Source organism: Hyperoodon ampullatus (assembly GCF_949752795.1).
Source record: "Hyperoodon ampullatus genome assembly, chromosome: 11".
NCBI lineage: Eukaryota > Metazoa > Chordata > Mammalia > Artiodactyla > Ziphiidae > Hyperoodon > Hyperoodon ampullatus.
Genome location: NC_136924.1, coordinates 62,955,086 through 62,975,445, shown reverse-complemented (window position 1 = coordinate 62,975,445; position 20,360 = coordinate 62,955,086). Strand labels below are relative to the sequence as shown.

Below are 20,360 nucleotides of genomic sequence, written 5' to 3'. Positions count from 1 at the left end.
GTTGTAGGGCTGAGGCCCTCATTTCCATGGCGGCTGTCAGCTTCTGAAGGTCACCTCTATTACTCATCACATTGCTCCTTCATCTTCAAAAGGCAACAGTGCCTAGAGTCTTTCTCATGCTTTGAATCTCTCTGACTTCCTCCTCATTCCATCTGTTAAAAGCAGTTCTCTTGGGCTTTCCTGGTGGAGCAGTGGTTGAGAGTCCGCCTGCCGATGCAGGGGACACAGGTTCGTGCCCCAGTCCGGGAAGATCCCACATGCCGCAGAGCGGCTAGGCCCGTGAGCCATGGCCGCTGAGCCTGCGCGTCCGGAGCCTGTGCTCCACAATGGGAGAGGCCACAACAGTGAGAGGCCCGCGTACCACAAAAAAAAAAAAAAGCAGTTCTCTGCTTTTAAGGATGTGTGTGATTATATTGGGCCCACCTGGATAATCTGCCTATTTTAAGGCCCATCACCTTATTTACATTTGTGAACTCCCTTTTGACCTGTGAACAACATATATTCATAGGCTCTAGGGTAGAGTAGGAATATCTTTGGGGAGTCATTCTACCTACCACAAAAGAGAAGAGGAATTAGACTCCACCTTTAGAGGGGGAATAGCAAAGATACATTTTTGGAAAGCATGTGGGGTGGGAGATGTTGTTGCAGCCGTTTTTGGAAAACGCAGTCTGCCACACTTTCCTCCTTAGCTCTTTTTCTCTATCACTTTCTCCAACTGGAAACCAGTGGAAGAATGCTAGTAAAAAATTGCTAAACAACAAATGGACCTGCTTATAATTTTCCTTAGAAAAGTCAGGTCTGATATAGAGAGAAAGAGGTAGGTGGTTTGTTGTTTGTTTCTTGTTTTTTTTTTTTTGTTTTGTCTTCTGCCTTTGAAAATTTAATTCCATGTGGTAGACACAGTTGTGTTTCTCAGACTCCAGATGCAGCCCAGATGCAGAGAACAGGGTTAGCAGGAAGCCTCCACATGTCATCAACTTCAAGTTCTGCCTTAGCTGCAGGAAGTCACATTGTCTGATCTCACCTCCTGTTTTGGATAGCCTGCATCTGGTGACCAAGGTTGGCAGATGTATTAAAACCCAGTCATTTTGATTTCCTCTGCTGCCCAGTCATGCTAATTCCCCTTTCCCTTCTTACGTGTTGACTGCTAATAAATATGTTGCACCTTAAATTTCTCAGAGTCTGCTTTTAGGTAATCCAACCTTTGAAAGTTGGTACCAGGGAGGGTCTGAGAAAGCAGGTATAACTACAGACTTTTAGACCTGCATTATTCATCACCTGGCTGGAGGACCCCAACACAGACAGCTTATGGAACAATGTGGTGGTTCATTTATTAAAACTTTTCAGCAATGTTGGAAGGCATACCAATAGAAGCTCTGCACTAGTGAAAGTGAAGTATCAGATTATTTAGGTGTATGGAATAACTGGTATCTTAAAGATTACAGGACTATACCCCCAAAGCAGCTACAAGACTTAGCCAGTGGAGCTGGTATAGTACTTGTGTCACTGGATACTAAGAATGCTTAATCAAGAGGGTCAAAACTTAAAATTAGATAGGAAAGAGTTGATTAACTTGGCAGTGTTTCTCCTGATACAGGATTTAACACACTGGCAATTACCCCCAGGGGATGATGTGAACTCTCTACTAGAAAGGCTCCTAGAAAAACACAGAAAAAGCAATAGCCCACAGATAAGTGTGTTAGTCAGGTTCTCCAGAGAAGCAGTATGTGTCTCTCTCTATATATAGATGTAGATATGGATATAGATAGAGATAGCTATAATTTTAAGAAATCTACTGATTTAAATGTTTGGCATTTAAAAAATACTTTCACAGCAACATCTAGACTGGCATTTGATCAAACAACTGGCTCCCATAGCCCAGTCAAGTTGACACACAGAATTAACCATCACGATGAGCAAAGCTGAAATGCCAGAATTTCCATGGCAGATGGTGAAGGAAATCACGAAAAGCTCAGGGAAGTGACTATGCAGGAATGTAGATGTTATATACTACCAAAAGACTCACCAATTATTATATTCTATAGGGAGACCCATAGAGCACAGTATTTAACAAGGCCATAAGGAATGTGCTGGTGCAAGGGGTACCAGCATCACTAGAATGTTCAGTGGTGGCTCTCCTCTGTAGTTTAGACAAGGCAGTTAGAGAACTTGCCTCACTGATAACAATGGGGCTGATAAGGCCTCAGAACAATGTAATTCAGATAGCAGTGCTTAACTACCAAAAATCAGGATACAAAGACTATTGCAATGACTAATAAGCTTGGTCTAGCATCCTAGGGGGGCTCATCCACAGAAAGCTGTTAAGATGATTCATAGAACATGACATACAAAAGGGCATAATAGATGGACAGCTGACAAAGGCACTACTCATCTTGAGCCAGCAGAAGAAATCAAAGTTGGATCACTGGGTGGGGAGGCAGAGGGAAGCCACCCCATTAAAAAAAAAATCATAAGTCATTGCCCTGTTTCCAGACCTGAGCCTGTTTTGTTTTTGTTTTGTTTTTTTAAGAAGATGTTGGGGGTAAGAGTTTATTAATTAATTTATTTATTTTTGCTGTGTTGGGTCTTCGTTTCTGTGCGAGGGCTTTCTCTAGTTGTGGCAAGTGGGGGCCACTCTTCATCGCGGTGCACGGGCCTCTCACTGTCGCGGCCTCTCTTGTTGCGGAGCACAGGCTCCAGATGTGCAGGCTCAGTAATTGTGGCTCACGGACCTAGTTGCTCCGCGGCATGTGGGATCCTCCAAGACCAGGGCTCGAATCCGTGTCCCCTGCATTAGCAGGCAGATTCTCAACCACTGCACCACCAGGGAAGCCCCTGAGCCAGATTTTAGAACTGGAACACTTTGACTACAGAGATGGCTGGTTCTTAGGAGAAACAACCCTGCAACAACATGACAATTGTATTCAATTGATTCCCCAGGTCTTTCCCCAAAGGAAAGTGGGAAAGGGGAAACCTAGATATTATGCAGACTGAAGGACAGAGTGAATGAGTAGACGTTGCCAACTAAAGACCCAAAGTATCATCATGCCCCTTCCTAGAATTTGGACATGTGAGCTCCAGATAATAAATGGAGTATTGCCAAGATCCAGCTTATAGTGAGTTCACTAAGTTAATGGATTCATTCAGTGGTCATTTCTGATCCAAGATTTTAACACTGGACGGTTGGAGCAACTCCCACATTGGATCCTTGGTCTTTGAGGTAAAGAGAAAACTCCAATTGAATATCAGTTGTGGCTCCATGCCCAACTGCCATGAGAGGGGCTGTCATTTGTCTCATTTGTCTCACTGACCTCCCACTTCTAAGAGATGCCTCAGGGGAGAGACCCAGCATAATCCTGCTCGACTAGGAGCTGCTACTTGAACAAATATGGAGAAGTAGATGCCAGTGGTACAAAGGGTGAACTGTGACAGATGTGAAGATTATACCACCCAGATGCTCTTCAGAGACCGACTTGCTGTGGGGATGCCATCACCAGGCAGCCTCCCAGTGTCAGTTTCTTCAGAGTTGACTCAGCTGCAGCAAACTGCTTCACCTGCACCTAGAGACTGAGCAAGGCAGGGACGGGTGGAAAGGCCTGGCCCTTTGGACCACTGGACATGTTAGGCAGCCTGGGGTTGGTGGACCTACCTGTTTACTGTCACATTTGGTTAAGGAAGGATCAATAGATGTCCATGGTGATCACCTGAGTTCTCTCTGGAGCTCCATGCTGAATTGGCCAAGTTTTTGTTGGGTCCATCACAACTGAATTTCTTGCTACCCAATCTTGCTTATCCCTTTCCCCCTTCTCTAATAAACACATTACTCACTAAATGCAGTGGTGGCATTTGCTTCTGGAGCACCTAACCTATGACATACCAGTTTATAAAGACAAACTGGGCACAATCTCCTTTTATTTCTGCCTTCAGGATCCACATTCAAGACACAGAATTGCGTGATATTCCTGCACATAAAGAATACACAGTCTCACCAAGCCAGCAATTGAAAAGTCAAGTTAATACATGCAATTTCCCATCCCTTTCCTCTTTTGAAACTCTGGTCATCTCTTAATCCACATGCTATAATTTAAAATTGTTGTGAATTAAATCACTCACATAATTTTTTTTTACTTCTACTAGCATGCTCATCTTTCTAAGTGAATAATGTTTGTTTTTAACTTTTTAAATTCAGGTTTAATGAAGTATAATTTACCTCCAGGAAAATTTACCCTTTTAAGGTAAATAGTCTTATGAATTTTGACAGACGTGTACAGTCCTGTAAGTCACACCAGAATCAAGTCATCAATCCACTTCTTCCATTCCCAGTCCCTGGCAACTACTGATTTGAGTTTTGGTTTTGTACCTTTTAACTGTTTTCTTTTCTTTTTCTTTTTCTTTTTTTTTTTTTTTTTTACTCACTCTGAAACATTTCAACTCTCTTTGGTTATTCTTTATGTTTTCTAACTCTGTTAAAAGACTTCTTGTAACTTCTCACTTTGTACATCCATTCTTCTCCCAAGAGAAGGATCATCTTTTTTTTTTTTTTTTTTTTTGCAGTATGCGGGCCTCTCACTGTCGTGGCCTCTCCCGTTGAGGAGCACAGGCCCCGGACATGCAGGCTCAGCGGCCATGGCTCACGGGCCCAGCCGCTCCGTGGCAGGTGGGATCCTCCCGGTCTGGGGCATGAACCTGTGTCCCCTGCATCGGCAGGCAGACTCTCAACCACTGCGCCACCAGGGAAGCCCGAGAAGGATCATCTTTAAGATCATTATTCTGAACTCTTTCTCCGGTAGATTGCCTATCTCCACGTCACTTAGTTGTTCTTCTGGGGTTTTATCTTTTTCCTTCGTCTGAAACATATTCCTTTTCTGTCTCATTGTGTCTAGATTTCTATTTTTATTTTTATGTATGTGGAGGGTTAGTTATGTTTCTTGACCTTGGAGAAGTGGCCCTCTGTAGGTGATGTCCTGTGTGTACCAGCACCGCACTCCCCTCTCATCTCCCAAGGGCCAGGGACCAGCTGGCCCCAGGGTAGGCTCTGATCTGCGTTTGCGGACTCGTTCCACAGGCTACCGGTTGGTAGTATTCTTGCTTCTGGTGTCTGCCCCCTGGTGGGTAAGGCTGGTCTAAGATGCTGTGCTGGCTTCGTGGAGGGAGGGGCCAGTGGGTGGAACTGAATCTTGGCCCTCTGATGGGCAGAGCCGTGCCTAGGGGCGTGTCCAGAGGCAGCTGTGGGCTCTTTAGTCTTTAGGCAGCCAGTCAGCTGATGGGTTGGGCTGTGTTCCCGTCTGCTGGTTGTTTAGCGTGAGGCATCCCAGCACTGGAGCCTACAGGCTGTGGGGTGAGGATAGGTCTTGTTGCCAAAATATGGACTTCCAGAAGACCTCAAGCTGATGAATATTCCCCCGGTACCTCCACCACCAGTGTCATTGTCCCCACAGTGAGCCACAGCTGCCTCCCACGCTGCCTCCCCAGAGACCCTCCAAGACCAGCAGGTAGGTCCAGCCCAGGCTTCTGTGAAGTCACTGCTTTTGCCCTGAGACCTTGTGTGTGCCCTCCAAGAGTAGAGTATCTGCTTCTCCCAGCTCTGGGGGGCTCCTGCACTCAAGCCCCACTGGCCTTCAAAACCAAATGCTCTGGGGGCTCCTCCTCCCAATGCCAGAACCCCAGGCTGGGGAACCTGACATGGGGCTCAGAACGCTCACTCCTGCAGGAGAGCTTCTGCGATATAATTGTTCTCCAGTTTGTGGGTCGACCAGCTGGGTGGTATGGGATTTGATTATACCGTAAATACACCCCCTCCTACCGTCTCGTTGGGTTTCTTCTTTATGCCTTTGGATGTAGAATATCTTTCTTGGTAGGTTCCAGTCTTTTTTACTGATGGTTGTTCAGCAGTTAGTTGTGATTTGGGTGTGCTCATGAGAGCAGGTGAGCTCAAGTTCGTTTTACTCATTTTATCTTGATAAAATTTGCAACATTTTTCCTTCTTTTGACACTTTATCCTCTTTCACCATCATGCCCAGAATTTTAGGCTGATTTCAATTCAGTGTCAACAGGGAAAACCCTCAGGAAACGGCCCCCTTGCATTTTCTGGAACATCTTATACTCACCTGAAGGGCATTTCTGCTGCTGCATGACATGATGTGTTAATCCCGCTTCCATATTACCTAGCTCTGGGGCTTTATCTTCTGCCTTTTCCAATCAGTCAAGCTAGCTCCTCCTTTCTCAGAGTTCATTGCTTTAAGGTTCTCAAAGATTCCCCACTTGAACTGAGTAATCACATAGAAGCTCCAGGACTCATGAAATCAAATGAGTTTATGTTTCAACTCTGGTGGCTCTGAGTATATCACCTACTTTCTTCCTATAAGTTTTAGATTTAAATGGCTTACTGCTTCATTAAACAGTAAATCCATTTAATAGGAAACATCTTTACTACTAGAACTTGAACTGAAAAATTATAAAGGATAAAAAGTTTATTTTTATATAATAGAAACTAATCCTAATTCAAGACTTCGTCAAGCTACACCTGGATGATTAAAATACTCTTCAAAATGATTGCCCTATCTCTAATGTTATTCCACCTTCAGCATTTTATCCTTTGCAAAGGCATCAGTATTATCTTTCTTCCTGTTAAAATCTTCCAATGAAAGTGAAGCATTAGAAAGAGAAGGTTAAAGAGAAATCACCTGTGCGACATTTTAAATGGTATGCAGATTCACTTAAAGCAATACCTCTGTTCCCCACCAAATGTAATACAACAGCTTATCTTTTGGGAAGCCCTTTCAAGGAAAAAATATAGACATACAATGTTTGCAATTCCATTTTAGCAACAATTTGTAGTTCATATAATATTTTCCCAGCCAGCCAGAAATAAATATAATAGGAGAGTGTTACTTGGAGATTAGGGAAATCATATGTTCTTGTACCTTTCCATAGTCTGAGAAAAGAAGTTCAAGTATGCAATACTATTTGCCTTATTGAGTAATAACATCCTTCATTAAGTGTTTCCACATAAGAATCCAAGGACGGCAATCTACAAAGTCTATAATTCAGGGCTGGATGAAAATAATTATCTGCTACTATTTCATAGAAAATATTTGGTTTTCTTGTTGCTATTAAGAACAACAAACAGCTCATAAACCCATTCATTCTCAGTCCCAACTGATTTAATTTGAACAATTATGCTTAATATTTCTTATTTTCATTTTCTAAATTACAAATATAATTAGCCTTAATCTTGAGTTTTGATGTATTATTCCTTTTACAGATGGAAAGTTTGCAATATTCTAGGTAAATTTTGAAACAAAACTGCCCCTTTGTCTTTCCTATCTGATATGATCTCATGAACATAATTTTTATATTTACAAGGATAAATTACTGGTAATAGTTGACAGCTGTGCCTTACAATTTAAAACTTGAATGGATGACTAATCAACATACCTGAACGTAGTAATACTTGATTGCAATTATATTTTAAAACACTTCTCCTGTGACTTAAAATAGGTAAGGCCTCTTCTGTGCTTTTTACCAGCCAGATCTGTATAATCTCAAAAACAGAATCAGTAATTCAACAAGCATCTGCTGAGGGTTTATGTGCAATAAAAATGGAAACAATAGGTATTTCATGAGTGCTCACTATGTATCAGGAACTAGGTTGCAATGTTTATATTATCTATTTAATCTTCATAACAAACACAAGAGAAATACTTTTTCTCTATTTTGCAAGCAAGGAGACTGAAACGTGAATTTTAGAACTGTGCTCAAGTCACACAGCAACTCAGTAACATCCACTCTACTCAAGTCTGTCTGATTGTAGGGTTTGTGCTGTGCTATAGCCCAGCACTCTATAGTACTATGGTCTTTTAGGCCATAGGTACAAAGATGAATGAGAAGTGGTCCTTACCTCAGATAATTTAGTATATAATATAGTTAGAACATTTATATAAATAATTATAACTCAAGGTGGAAAGAAAGGACCAACCTAAGAGTCCAGATTAAGCAGTACAGCAATTCAGGCTGGGGGTGGGAGGACGGTGGAGCAATTTCTGGTGGTTGAAAGGATCTAGGATGGCTTCTTGTGGGAGAGAAAAGTAGCAGAGTACAGTACAGTAATTACAAACATGAACTACTTGAATTCAAATCCAAGCTCTGCTACTTATTAGCTGCATGATCTTGGGTGTCTTGTAGGGTTTCGATTTCTTCATCTGCAAAATGTAGGTGATAACAATTGCTTTATAGGGTCAATTGTGAAAACTGGAAGAGCCAATATTTATAAAGCAAATAGAATCATGCCTGGCACATAATATTTGTCTATTTGTTTAAAAAAATTTTTTGAACACGAACTTAAAAAACAGGAAGAAAATTTCCTTTTAACATGGAGAAAAATAAAATGAGGTAGGAATTAGCAATTTTTGTGAATTTAGAGCCTTCAAGTCACTATGGAAGTGATTTAAATTTTAAAGTAAAATTCTATGACTCAGAGAGGTAATATTTGCATCTAAATTCATAGCACACATATGACAAAACTAGTTCAAATTCATAACATTTGGGTGATGAACAAAATCAACTCTGAAGTTCCCTTTTCCTACCACTGCCTTTAAGCCTATTTCTTTCTTCATATTCCTCTGGTCATTAGGTCCTGCCATTTGTAACTCCATAATCTCTCCTGAATCTACCTTCTCTTCTCATTTCCAGCTGTCTCTGTCTTATTAAGGATTACCACTCCCTTTAAATTATTCCCATAACACTCTCACTTCCCTCCTACACACACTACCCTTCCCCCTGTTTTATTTTCATTTTAAAGAATATATTTGAATCTTTCAGTTCACAGGTCATATATTCAGCAGTCTCATGATACCAGTAGAACAAAATCCACATTAAAAAAACAAATGAACCTCTGTGTCTAATCCCTCACAGAATGATCCTGGCTTCCTGAGGGGGAATCATTCCACTCACTCTGCGCTTTCTTGGCCATCCAATATGTCTGTTGTGCCCGCTCTCTGCTCTCTTGACTGTTTTTATAACATGACATAATCCACTTTTTTAGTAGTCTCAGAATTCTGGAAAACAGCACGGGATACACCTGTGAAGAACTTACTACAAAATGACAAAATGGACACAGTGATCACAGCCTCCACAGCTTAGATGAAAGACTAGAAACTTAAAAGGAGGTTTGTTAAAGGAAGACTTTGTAAAAGTAGAGAATACTTTTGTTTTCCCTTTTCTGACCTTTTAATTGTGCACTATGAGAGTTTTGGGGAGTACTTCTGGGAGGGCTGGACATAGGTTCTCAAATACTTGGAAATGTATGTGAACTTAGAAACAGTGAAACCCATACCTACTTCCTGCCTGCAGGAGTCTGAAGCTGAAGCTGGTGAAGGAAACTTAGACAGCAGGGAAGAGAATGAAAGAGTGCTAATTTCTGAAGCCGTACATCCACCATTTGGTAAACCAAAGATACATAAGATCCCCTGCAAGTCAATCAGATGCCAGGGAATGTACCTGGGCTTGAGTTGTCTCAAAGGGACCCCACTTAAGAAACTGTATGAGGTAAATACCTCCAGGAGACGGAAGCTGAAGAAAGGTAGCAAGAAGTCAGCTGTGCATTTGCCCACATCAGGAAACAGTTCACACAGGGCTGGATTAAATAGCTCTAACCAAGTAGAACTTTTGCCTACTTTCCTTCAATCCCTGCTCTGGCAGTGCAAATAACAGAAAAGTAAGTGAAGGAAAGCCAGATCAATTACTTCTTTGCCAGAACAGGTCCCCAGGCAAAAAAGATAGGCCTACATTGAAGGACGAGAAGAAACTTTAACTTGAATGAGATGGATGTTTAATATAAGACAGAATCAGACTTCTTAATTCTTGAAAGTGGTGGCTAAATGTGGGATCTTCCTGAGATGTCCTTAACAGGGAGAGTAAATCTGACATGGTGTATTTGAAGAGAGAAATAAGAAATATGAAACAATGTATTGTTTGTCCCATCGCGTTTTGCTCATTTAATAAACCATTTGTTTATAGAATCCTTCCCAGCAGCATCTAAACTTGATTTAAACTCTACCATTTAAACAAAGAACCAAAGGAAAATACTCATTAGATCCAACTTTTCTCTACACAATGTTTAAACCTTTTTGCAATGCAAATCTTTGCAGAAGTTATTTGTCCTACCCGGTCTACTACCTCTATCACCTCACCTCCAATTATTCCTTGATAATGTGTACTCGATTCTCACTTCCTCTTTCTTGAAGCAAGTTTTGATAACCTTCATTTTCTAACTCCAGTGGATACTGTTCAGGTGTTTTATTTGATATCTCACTAGAATGTGACACCTGTAAACTCTCTCCTTGAAACTCTCTTTTCCATGGCTTCCATTACAATGCCCTCTCCTGTTTTTCCTCCAGCTTTGTTGCCAGATATTTTCAGTCTTCTTGTAAGATCATCTTCTACAATTAGATGTTGTAGTTGCTTATGGTTGTCCCTAGGCCATCTTTTCATGTTATATATGCCTTTCTTCAGTAAACTTAGTAATATCTGCAAGTTTAGTTATCATCTATATGCCAATAATTTCCCAATTTATTTTAAGCCTATATGTTAACAACTGACTTGATATTTCCATTTAAATATCTCAAATGCACTTCCAACTTCACATGTCCAGAGCTAAACCTGTGCTCTTTAGCCTCTAATCTGTGTCTCTTCCAAGGTTCCATATTTCCTCAAATGGTAACACTATTCATTCAGTTCTATAAGCCACAAATAATTGTCTTCCCTAACATTTGCCTCTTGGTCAACCTCCATAATCACTCTTTAATCTACACACTTTCTCTATCTCCAGTAGAATTTTCTCTATTTCATATTTTTCCTACATCATGTCAGTTCAAGTCCCCTGGCTGATCTCCACACTTCTACACTTGCCCTCCTCAGGTCTACTTTCCGTATGAAAGCCAAAAGATTTTTTAAACTATGATCAGGTTATGCATTACCCTGCATAAATCTCTTCATGGCTTCCATTTCACTTAGAATATATACATTTTAAAAACTATTAGTATGTCTTTTGCACAGATGGCTAATTCCCTACCCAATGTCTATTCTCCCCATTTTCCTTAATAGAACCCTATTTTATTTGGTGTGGTAGCAATATGCTCAGCTAAAAACTACAATGTCTAACCTTTCTTGCAACTAAGTGATACTGTGTGACTAAATTCCTGCCAATAAAATGTAAATGGAAGTTTTTTAGTCTGGGTCTTTTGTGAGGGCTCCTTAATAGGGTGTAGACATTTTTGTTCTTTCCTTGTTCTTCCTTTATCTTACCTGGAATGTGGACCAGATGGCTGAGGCTTAAGAAGTCTTGTTGAATCATGAGATGACATGAGGATAAACTGTTACCTAGGAATGTTGAGACACAAATAAAGAAGATAACTGTCAGATCAGGGCAGGGCTTCCTACCTTTGTACTTTTTTTTTTTAATGAGAGAAAATTTAACCTGTATTTTTTTTTGAGCTCTTATTGTTTCTGACAAGGGATACTATCAGCTAAGTGCAATTGCTAATTGATACCATGATCCTACCCTACTCATTTAAAGTGGAATAATAATATGTCACCAAACTGGGACACTTAAGAGAGTGGAAAAGGACATTAATTACGAAGTATCATTATTAATTTTACTTATCTTAAACCTGGACTATTCTAGGCAACTGGGATATATGGTTATCCTATCTATAAAGTCCTGTGTGGTATACCCAGCCTTCCCTTTTGCCACCTCCGTGATGCTCTGTACACATCATTGATTAGCTTTCACTTCTTGGACCATATCAAGTTCTTTCCTGTCTTGAGTCTGTACTGCCTCATTGCATAGTTTGCTTCCTTCATCCTCCAGCCAACTCATCATTCAGATCTCAGCTCAAGTATTGCCTCCTTACAGATCTAGACTAGTTTATTTTCCTTGTCCTACATGAATGTATCTTTCCTTCATAGTGCTTGTAGCACTGATCATATTAAACTATATGCTATGTGTTAATTTGATTAAATTCTTCCTTCTCCCTAGATGGTAGGTTCATGAAGATACTGATGGTGTCATCATTTTTTTTTTAAATCATTGGTATCTAACACAGAGCCTGACAGACACGGAAAAACACATAATATATCTTGTGATTTTAACGAATGGTAGGTGGCATATTTCTATTCTCTAAATAATAATTTAGTATAGTTGCTCATATTTTCCCAGTGTTTTTGAAATAGCCCCTGTTTCATTGTGTAAATCCATGTTGTCATCTCTTCTCCATTCTCTGTTCACCTTGGTAATAAGAGATGTTACCAAGAGATAAAAAGATTCAAGAATACGTCATCATTGGATACTGGTAAACAGAGTAAATACCCGATGTTTAGAGTGGTTGACCTATATTTGAATGTGAATAAATTAAAGCAGGAAATCTGAAAATAATTCTGTAGCATTGACAATAAAATTGAAGTTTAATTTACTGTCTAGTTAAATGCATAAAACTAGTAGCAGCTTTATTTAAGGAAACTACAGCCATACCTCAGAGATACTGCAAATTTGATTCCAGACCACTGCAATAAAGCAAGTCACATGCTTTTTTTGGTTTCCCGGTGCATATAAAAGTTATGTTAACATATACTTATATGTCTATTAAGTGTGCATTGTATCTAAAAAACAGTGTATGTACCTTAATTAAAAAATACTTTATTGCTAAAAAACGCTAACCATCATCTGAGCCTTCAGCAAGTTGTAATTTTTCCTGGTGCAGTCTTACCTCAAAGTTGATGGTTGCTGACTGATGAGGGTGGTGGTTGCTGAAGGGTGGGGTGGCTGTGGCGGTTTCTTAAAATAAGACAGCAGTGGAGTTTGCCACATCGATTGACTGACTCTTCCTTTCATGAACAATCTCTCTGTACCACGCAATGCTGTTTTTTTTAATATAAATTTATTTATTTTATTTATTTATTTTTGGCCGTGTTGGGTCTTTGTTGCTGCATGCAGGCTTTCTCTCATTGTGGCGAGCAGGGCTTACTCTTTGATGTGGTGCATGTGCTTCTCATTGCGGTGGCTTCTCTTGTTGTGGAGCATGGGCTCTAGGCATGCGGGCTTCAGTAGTTGTGGCATGCGGGCTCAGTAGTTGTGGATTGCGGGCTCAGTAGTTGTGGCACACAGGCTTAGTTGCTCCACGGCATGTGAGATCTTCCTGGACCAAGGATTAGACCCATGTCCCCGGCATTGGCAGGTGGATTCTTAACCACTGCATCAACAGGGAAGTCCTGCAATGCTATTTGATAACATTTTACTCAGAGTAGAATTTCTTTCAGAATTGGAGTCATTCCTCTCAAACCCTGCCACTGCTTTATCAACTAGGTTTATATAATATTCTAAATCCTTTGTTGTCATTTCAATAATCTTCACAGCATCTTCACCAGGAGTAGATTCCATCTCAAGAAACCACTTTCTTTACTCCTCTGTAATAAGCAACTCCTCATCTGTTCAAGTTTTATCATGAAATTGTAGCAATTCAGTCACATCTCAGGCCTCACTTCTAATTCTAGTTCTCTTACTATTTCCACCACATCTGCAGTTATTTCCTCTGCTGAAGTCTTGAACCCCTCAAAGTCATATGTGGGTTGGAATTAACTTCTTCCAAACTCCTGTTGCTAATGTTGCTATTTTGACCTCTTCCCATGAATCATAAATGTTCTTAACGGCATCTAGAATGATGAACCTTTTCCTGAAAGTTTTCAGTTGACTTTGCCCAGATCCTCAAAGGAATCACTGTCTATGGTTGCTATAGCCTTACGAAATGTATTTCTTAAACAGTATTACTTGAAAGTTGAAATGACTCCTTGACCCATGGGCTGCAGAATGGATGTTGTGCTAAACAACACTAATCTCACTGTACATCTCCATCAGAATTCTTGGATGACCAGGTGTGTTGTCAATGAGCAGGAATATTTAGAAAGAAATCTTTTTTTCTGAGCAGTAGGTCTCAACAATGGGCTTAAAATATTCAGTAAATCATGTTGTAAACAGATGCGCTGTTATCCAGGCTTTGTTGTTCCATTTACAGAGCACAGAATAGATTTAGCATAATTCTTAAGGGCCCTAGGATTTCCAGAATGGTACATGAGCACTGGCTTCAATTTCAAGTCACCAGCTGCATTAGCCCCTAACGAGAGTCAGTCTGTCCTTTGAAGCTTCGAAGCCAGGCATTTACTTTTCCTCTCTAGCTATGAAAGTCCTACATGGCATCTTTCTTCCAATATAAGGCTGTTCTGTCTACATTGAAACTATGTTGGTTAGTGTGGTTACCTTCATTAATTAACTTAGCTAGATCTACTGGATAACTTGCTGTAGCTTATACATAAGCACTTGCTGCTTCGTCTTGCACTTTTATGTTATGGAGGCAGCTTCTTTCCTTCAACCTCATGAACCAAGCTCCGCTAGCTTCAGACTTTTCCTCTGCAGCTTCCTCACCTCTCTCAGACTTCGTAGATTGGACGAGAGTTAGGGCCTTGCTCTGGATGAGGCTTTGGTTTAAGGGAATGGTTTGAAGTTGTCGATCTTCTACCCAGACTACTTAAACTTTCTCCATATAGCAATAAGGCTAGTTTGCTTTCCTGTCATTTGTATGTTTAGTGGAGTAGCACTTTTAATTTCCTCCCAGATCTTTTCCTTTGCATTCACAACTTGGCTAACTGTTTGGCACGAGAGGTCCAGCTTTCAGCCTACTCAGATTTCAACATGCCGTCCTCACTAAGCTTAGTAATTTCTAGCTTTTGATTTAAAGTGAGAGATGTGAGAATCTTCATTTCACTTGAACACTTAGAGGCCATTGTAAGGTTATTAATTGGCCTAATTTCAATATTGTTGTGTCTCAGGGAACAGACAGGCCTGAAGAGAGGGAGAGAGGCCAGGGAACAACTAGTCCATGGGTCAGTCAGAGCACCTACATTTATTAAGTTTGCCATCTTATGTGGGCACAGTTTGTGCCCCCCCCACCAGAATGATTGTAATAGTAACAACAAAGATCACTGATCACAGATCATCATAGCAAATAAAATAATAGTAAAAAAGTTTAAATATTACACGAATAACCAAAATGTGACACAGAGACACAAAGTGAGTGAATACTCTTAGAAAAATGGTGCTGATAGACTCGCTTAATGCAAGGTTGACACAAAAATTCAAATTGTCAAAACCTCAGTATTTGCAAAGTGCAATAAAATGTGATATTCCTGTATATATAATTACAATTTTGTTTTTGGCAACCAGTTTCTTTTCCATGTGGAATTTGCAAAAGTTCACAACTTACAAATTATATCTGTGTTTACTTGTTTTGTCTTATTTTGCTTTTTATTTTTTTTCTTGGTCTTCACCTGTATTCTTCTTAAGTGCTTCAAAATTGTTTATATTTTTATCTCAGCAAACCATTATCTGTGGTAATACTTCTGTCTTTTGTTTTATATTTTCCAGGAGACTTAGATATTCTAATCAAATACTCAATGTCCAATCATTTTCATTATACAAGAGTTTTCAGTTCTTATTATAAATTCTTATATTTTAACTTTAATTCTACATTTTACCTTTCTTTCTATTCATACCTCTGTTTGTCTTCTTGTTCAGTCACTGATGGGAATGCCATTCCTTTCCACTTGCACTGTTGACCTTCACATTCTCTTTTTTTTTCCCCCCCAAATGATTTGCTGGTCCATCTTCAGTGATTTCTTGCATAGTAGGATGAACTCCTTATCTGATAGAAGAATTAAAATAAATCTCTTAGTGGTGTGTTCTATTCACGTCATTTTAAAATAGGGATTCTTAACATTTTTGGTGTCATGAACCATTTGGGCATACGTTGAAACCTATGGAGCCCTTCTTTTTCAGGTTTAAATAAATAAAATTAAATGCATAGTGTTATTAAGGGAAAGTATTGTTTTGGAATATGTTTACCAAAATATTTAAAATCATCATACATTAATATATGTGCATGTGTTTGTTAACATATTGCATAGAATGTTATAGCATGGACCTAATAATTGCCATATTCCAAAGTTGTTATGGTCTTAAAGATATTTTAATATATCTGTAATAACTCATATCTGATATGAGTAATTCTCCAATTTTATTAGTGTCAAAGCTGTAGGTACTACTGTAGTTTATGGTTTGAAGACAATGCTCACTTTCATCAGAGGTTAGTGAAAATTAAGTATGTATCTTTTGATCCAACTTTGATGACTCAGAAATTCTATACATGGATCCCATGGGGATCTAAGGACCTTTGGTTAATAATTAGAGCATGCTGAATTTATAGCGAGCAGCCATGCAAAAAAATGCATTCATTCCATAAATATTTATTGTATTCAATACTGATTGTTCTAAGGATTGAAGCCTATGATTGGTTCTTGAAGAATCTGCAATTTGGTGGAGATAGACACGTAAACAAAGTATAAAACTAGATTGTTATATGGCGTGTCAAAAATTCTGTAACTGTCAACTGGAAGAATTATGGAGTCGTAGAGAATGTTAAGTGGGCAACTATATTATATATTCAGGCTTGCTTTTAATAAAGGAACTTTGGCAGCATTATAGAGAACAGAATTATTTGGAGACTGATGATGATGATGACAGTGGTGGTGGTGGTGATGATGATGATGATCTCTGTGTATGCACAGAAGAAGGTTGAAAATGTTCCTAAGGAGAAAAAAGAGCTAAAGAAATTTTCAAAATTTCTAATTGGATTACTACATGGATAGTCATGCTGTTCGCCAAAATCAGGCATGTAATTCTGCCTTAAGAAAAAAGTTATGCATTCCTTTTTGGAAATGGAAAATTGAGACTTTGGGTGGAAATGTCCAGCAGGCAAGTGGAACAACAGAAAGAAATAAGGACTGTGGGAATCAATGATATGTAAGTGATTTAAATCACTAGAAAGGAGGAGGAAAGCAGATAGAAACAAAACAGAGGAGGCTTGAGGATGGAACCATGGAAAAGATGTACATTTAAGGAGTAGCAGAGGAGCAGAAACCCCTTAAATAAGGAATTCTCATGGAGGTAGGAGAAGATAGAGGTTGATTCCTTGGAAGATAAAGAAAATTTTTTCTTTGGCCCTGTTAAAAAAAATTCAACTAAGTAAATTTTAAAGATGTTATTGTCTTTATTCAATGATTCATAAATTGGGCAGCATTTCAATCTAGCAGATAAAAAGGAGCTATGAGGATCTGTACAAAATGAAAGACTTCTATAGGCAGAAGGGAGCAGGAACAAAGAAGCTATACTATGCAAAAAAAGTTGGTTGCTTGTTGCAAGGTTACCTTCCTTTGGGGCACAGCAAGGGGTCCATCAGGCAGATTAACTAACTTGTGCTCATCTGGTGATTCCTGATAGACAGTTTAACAGTCTGTTTCTGGGAGAACAGAAACTGTAATTAAGTCAAGTCTCAGTTTGGTGAGTTGGGGCTTAGCATAAGCAACTCCATTTTGAGCCTATTTTCTTGTTAACAGCCCTTTACTATTCACTTTACTATATCATTTCTTCTTTCATCCTCATTTAATGTTCACACTTTTTATTGTAAAAGGAAATTTTATATTGTATATAGTTACAATTATTTTCTCCTTCTTGAAGAAATGGATGGAAATGCCACACACAGTTTGTATTAATTCCATATATCTATCTTTTAAAAATACGATGTGCAAATTTTCCTTGTTCTCTTACAGCATTATCTCTGCCCATTTTATTTAATGTATTTTACCTCCTCTGGTCAGTTTTAGATAGCGCATTTATGGTCTAAGATTTTCCCTCCAGACACCACTTAATCACAAAATCATGATTCTTTATTATCCTAATTTGCATTTACCATTAAAATAATATTAATGCCATAAACCCTTTTTCTCTAGTTGTAGCTTCTTTACATTACCCCCTCTCACAATCCCTTTTCATTGTGGAAGACAAATTAATTTTCTTGGATGCACTCAGGGGTTGCAGGCTCTTCTTCCCATATGTTTATTAAATCAGAAAGTTGAGATTTGAAAAACATTTCTTAAGAGTGTTTTAAATGTTCTATTCAAACAAGGCATTAACTTACCTTTTTAGATCTATCAATCTCCTTTGAAATATATCATATATATGTCATATAATTTCTTGATTTCCCTTATTTTCTCATTCTTTACATCATTTTAGCTTTTTGTCTAAGCATTTGATTTCCAGAGTTTAGCTGTTTCTATTACAATTTTTATCTTTTATAAATGTGATAAGGTTACACAGAAAAGTACATGAAACATAAATGTATACAGCTTCAAATTATTAAAAAGTGATCAGCAATTAAACTACCCAGGTCAAGAGAACATTGTGAGCTCCCCAGAAGTTCCCCACTTGCCACTTTCAACTCTTCACCTCCCTTTCTTGACTTTTATGTAAACAATTCCTTGTTTTGCTGTATAATTTCTACACCCCCAAAAATGCATTCCTAAGCACTATAATTTAGTTCCTGCTGTTTTAAAACTTTACATAGATTAAATCATACAATGTGTATTTCTTGTGTTTGACATCTCTTGCTCAGCGTTCTTTTTACAATCACTGGTAATGTTACGTGTCCATTCACTTTTTTCACTTTACTTGATTCCATTGCACGAATGAATCAAAATATATTTATTTATTTTGCTATTAATGGACTTTTAGTTTATGCCTATAATGCTGCTATTAACTTTTTTTTGGTGCTGATTCCCTAATGTACCACATGCCCATAATTTCCATGGCTGAATACACAGGGATAGGTTTGCTTGCCTTAGGCTTTGCATATTTTCAACTTCAGTAGATAATTTCAGGTTTGTTTGTTTGTTTTCCAAAGTAGTTGTACCAGTTTATATTCCTAGGAGCATTGTATGAATTCCTGGTGCTCCACATTCTTTCCAGCACTTTGGTATCATCAGACATTTACATTGCATCCATTATGGTGCTTGCAAGGTGATAGTTCATTATAGATTTGAGTTACCCTGATTTATAATGCGGTTGTACCTTTTCATATGTATAATGGCCAATTACACATTCTCTTTTGTGAAATTTCAGTTCCTCATTTTTCCCATTTTTCCATTGGGTTGTCTTTTCTTACTGATTTGTAGATATTATTTATATGTTCTGGATACAAGACTTTTGTCAATTACATATGTTGTTAACTGTATTCTCTTATTAAGTGATTTACATTTTTTTAGATCCCTAATGGTGCCGTTGATAAACAGTCTTAATTTTAATGTAACCCAGTTTATAAATCATTTATTTAGTATTATTTATTTTTATGTCCTGTTTTAGAAGTATTTCCCTGTCTTAATATTCAGAAGATATTCTCCTTTATTATGTCTATTGTTTTCTTTTCTACTGTTTATTGTCTATTATTTTCCCTTCCACATTTAATTCTATAAATATTAGCCATGTGAAGTAGGTCCAATATTATTTTTCCACATGAATACTCAATTATCTGGGGACTATTTATTGTTGCACTGCTATGCAAATCCATCTTTGACATATACCAAGTGTCTATAGATCACTGGATCTGTTACTAGATCCTCTATCGTATTGATCTGTTTCTGTATCCCTGAGCCAATATCACATTATATACTTTTAGACGCATTTAAACATATTTTTATTATATCTATTATTAAGTAGATAATAGAAATTATCCATGGGAAATTATGGGCATATGTATTGATTTACAAACCAATGTCAACTTAGTTTTTTCACATGTTTATTAGTTCCTGTGCTCTTTTTCTTTTCTGCATTACTAACTTGTCATCTGGTAGAATTTCTTTTTTTTTTTTTTGCGGTACGCGGGCCTCTTACTGTTGTGGCCTCTCCCGTTGCGGAGCACAGGCTCCGGGCGCACAGGCTCCGGGCGCACAGGCTCAGCGGCCATGGCTCACGGACCTAGTCACTCTGTGGCATGCAGGATCTTCCCAGACCGGGGCACGAACCCGTGTCCCCTGCATTAGTAGGCGGACTCCCAACCACTGCGCCACCAGAGAAGCCCTGGTAGAATTTCTTTTAACATCAGTCTGCTAGTAATGAATTCTTTGCTTTTTGGTTTTTGTGAGAATACCTTTATTTCAGGTCTCATTCCAAAAGGAGATTTTTTTTTTAGATAGAAAATGTTTGGTTTCAGCATTTTGGTAAAGTATTCCAGTCTTTTGACTTCCTTTTTGCTATTAAGGAGATAGCTGTCAATCTGTTGCTACTTTTCAACAGTAAGAGTTATTGTTGTTTGCTCTTTGATGTTCTAAGGAAAGTATTTCAAATATTTTGTATAGTTTTAAAATTGTCTTATGTGGAAGTTGTGGTCCAAAATGCATAGTTTGCATTACATAGAACTAAAACC

The 20,360-nt window shown here is 38.6% G+C and overlaps 1 long non-coding RNA gene across 1 annotated transcript in view; it reads left to right on the top strand.

The window, feature by feature from the left end:
* Positions 1-5,400: 5,400 nt before the first annotated feature.
* The window catches only part of LOC307060230, a 136,124-nt gene continuing 121,164 nt past the window's right edge, over positions 5,401-20,360 (top strand). Inside the window, exon 1 of the long non-coding RNA XR_013811147.1 lies at positions 5,401-5,492. This is a non-coding gene — a long non-coding RNA (uncharacterized lncRNA). The remainder of the gene's footprint in view (positions 5,493-20,360) is intronic.